This window comes from Ornithorhynchus anatinus, chromosome 5 (genome assembly GCF_004115215.2).
Source record: "Ornithorhynchus anatinus isolate Pmale09 chromosome 5, mOrnAna1.pri.v4, whole genome shotgun sequence".
NCBI lineage: Eukaryota > Metazoa > Chordata > Mammalia > Monotremata > Ornithorhynchidae > Ornithorhynchus > Ornithorhynchus anatinus.
The window spans coordinates 86,200,203-86,203,134 of NC_041732.1; positions in this window are offsets into that span (position 1 = coordinate 86,200,203).

Below are 2,932 nucleotides of genomic sequence, written 5' to 3' on the forward strand. Positions count from 1 at the left end.
TTGAGCACAGGATTTCTTGATGCCAAAGCAGCCACCTTCCTGAGTCTCCCGTACTGATTGCTCCCCCAAATTATTTTCATTTTAAATAACCACCATTTTCTTAGGGTCAGCATGACATGTTGAAGAATTCTAGATACTGGGAAAGGGTTGTTTTGGAGTTGCCTTAACAGCACTTGATGAATGACCTGAAAGGGTGGGTTGTGCTGAGGATGGAGAAAACCCACTTCTCTGTTCACTCAGAGAACTCCACAATGACCCAGTGTCTTCAACCTGCTGCTTTTCACCCCAGATTCAGAGGTATAAAGGAGTCTATTTATGTGGTCCTGAGTGCCACTTGACCTCTTTGTTCTAAGACCCCAGCTAGGTCTTTTGTGCACTTTTCCATTTAGTAAAGTTTCCTAGTGTTTCTCCTTGTGGGAAAAGTCATTTATCTTCCTGTCCAGGCAGTGTCAATTGGAGTTCCTTGGCAACATTAGGTTTAAGGTGGTGAATTAGCATCATGGAATCAGATAGTCACCCAACTGTCCCAAGTGAGTCCCATGTGAGTTCCGGGCTCCTCCGTCTTTCCTTTGTGAGAAATAATGTCCAGAATTCTTGATGGATCTCTCCCCTTGTTCTTTTCTTGAAAGGCTCCGTGATGTTGGAGAAGCAGCATGGTATAGTGGCTAGAGCACGGGCCTGGGAGTCAGAAGGTCAGGGGTTCTAAACTCGGTTTCCCCACTTGTCTGCTGTATGACCTTGGGCAAGTCACTTCACTTCTCTGGGCCTCAGTTCCCTCATCTGAAAATGGGGATTGAGACTCTGAGTTCCATGTAGGACAGGGACTGTGTCCAACCTGACTTGCTTGTACCCACCCCAGCCCTTAATACAGAGCCTGGCACACAATAAACACTTAATAGGTACCACAATTATTATTAAATGAGCTTTTCTGGCCCCACCCAGCAAACAAACAACTACTGGTGTGATGAGTCCATGCTGAAAACCTCCTTTTCTTACATAGAAGAGCAATTTTGAAGGTTTACTTCCTTGGGCCATTGCTCCATTTTGGCTTGGGAAAGGCCTCGTGAGGAGGAAGGAGGATGGAGTGGATTTTTCACAAGTATTTGGGGGCTGGAGAGAAAGTCTGCCTCGTCCCTGGTTTTGCACATAGTGGATTTTCTGCTTCTGCCATGGGATTTGACATTGCATTGTCTGGGAAACATGATAAAATAAGTTGTAGTTCATGGTCTCCCTGCTGGCTCAAGATTTACTTGGAAGACAGGAGTAAAACTTTTCCATGCAATTGTGGGCTGAGACTTTTTATTCTCACTCACAGTAACTTCTGTTCTTTTCCTTTATCCCAGCCAGTCAGTCGGTAAGTCAGACAGTCAGTTACTTGTATTTATTCAGGTTCTTACTGTGTTCAGACCACTGTTCTAAGTGCTTCGGAGAGTATAATGTAACAATGAGCAGACACATTCCTTGTCCACAATGAGTTTTCAGTGCAAACCAAACTGAACCTCCTGGAGAGTCCCAGGATTTTTCAGTTGAGGGGTTCTCCACTGGTCTCCCACTGCCCCAAATGACGATCGATCCCTTCACCTGACCCGGCCCTCTCTCACCCCTCTGCACTGAGGAGACAATCACCCAGCCGCCTGCTTAACATTAAGGGGGGGGGCATTTCCCACGCTGAGTCCTCAAGCAGATGGGTGCCTGCTGCGAGGTTTCCCAGGGCCAGAGCAATGTGGAGAATGAAAAAAAACACACTTGTAATGAAACGTCCATGGTCCCAACCCCCTGCTTGCTGTCCCAGGAATGACGGGAATGGGGATTGAGGATGAGGGCAGCAGTGACCGCTGTCTTGAGGGAGCTGGTGGTCACTCCTCCCAGGGAGAAAACCCTGACACATGGACCAGAGCTTTGGTGGGGAGTCAAAGCAGAAATGGGGATGGGGTTTTGGCTACTTACGATCAAGGAGGCAACAGGGGTGGGACGGCGCTGGGGCTGGGGCTGACCTGGGAGTCGGTGGGTGGCAGAGTTCTTCTCCAATCAGGCCTCTCATGGGCAGGGTGCACTGCCCTGCCCCAGGACTACTTCTTCAACTGGAACTTAATTCCACCCAGGTCCACAGACTACAGACTGGTCCAGAGGGAGCTTGGAATTTCCTCCCTCCCAAGTTGAACCAGACCTCCCCAGATCAAACAGGACAGTGACAGCTGGCCTAGTGGAAAGAGCACGGCCCTAGAGGGTCGGAGGACCTGGGTTCTAATCTCAACCCTGCCACTTCCCTGCAGTGTGACCAGGGACAAATCCCAAATTCCCTGGGTCTCAGTTCTCTCAACTGCAAAATGGAGGTTCAATAGCTGTACTCCCTCCTACTTTAGCTGTCAGCTCCACGGGGGAACTGATGATCCTGTATCTACCCGAACACTTAAGGCAGGCCTGGTGCATAGTACGCACTTAGCAAATATCACAGTCATCACAACTCCTAGGGTTTGGCTCTAGTATCCTAAGTAATGGAAGGGATGAGGATTGTGGAGAATCGATCTGCCATAATAATTATGCAATTTGTTAAGCGATTACTATGTGACATGCACTGTAATCTCCATTTTGCAGATGAGGTAACTGAGGCCCAGAGAAGTGAAGTGACTTGGCCAAGGCCGCAAGGCAGACAAGTGATGAAGCCTGAATTAGAACCCATGACCTTCTGACCGTGCTTCTTCCCATGCCACGTCAACATTCACAAGCACACACAAGCACACACATATGCTTCATTTAGAAGTTGTGCTACTGACAGCAAATTCTCCCCAACAGATGGATCTGATTTAAAAAGCCAAAAGACAACTAGTCCCACAGCACTTATGTACTTATCTCTAATTTATTTATTCATATTAATGTATATCTCCCTTCTAGTCTGTAAGCTCAGTGTGGGCAGGGAATGTGACTGTCATAT